This window comes from Babylonia areolata, chromosome 11 (assembly GCF_041734735.1).
Source record: "Babylonia areolata isolate BAREFJ2019XMU chromosome 11, ASM4173473v1, whole genome shotgun sequence".
NCBI lineage: Eukaryota > Metazoa > Mollusca > Gastropoda > Neogastropoda > Buccinidae > Babylonia > Babylonia areolata.
The window spans coordinates 33,061,930-33,062,382 of record NC_134886.1 but is presented as its reverse complement, the minus strand read 5'-3'; positions in this window follow the sequence as shown (position 1 = coordinate 33,062,382).

Sequence of the window (453 nt, the reverse complement as noted above, 5' to 3'; positions counted from 1 at the left end):
TTGTGTACTATGTGTCTCTATGTCTGTCAAAACAACAACAACGATAGTGTGTACTATGTGTCTCTATGTCTGTCAAAACAACAACAACGATGTTGTGTACTATGTGTCTCTATGTCTGTCAAAACAACAACAACGATAGTGTGTACTATGTGTCTCTATGTCTGTCAAAACAACAACAACGATGTTGTGTACTATGTGTCTCTATGTCTGTCAAAACAACAACAACGATGATGTGTACTATGTGTCTCTATGTCTGTCAAAACAACAACAACGATAGTGTGTACTATGTGTCTCTATGTCTGTCAAAACAACAACAACGATGTTGTGTACTATGTGTCTCTATGTCTGTCAAAACAACAACAACGATGATATGTACTATGTGTCTCTGAACAACAGCAACAAAACAACAACAACGATGTTGTGTACTATGTGTCTCTATGTCTGTCAAAACAA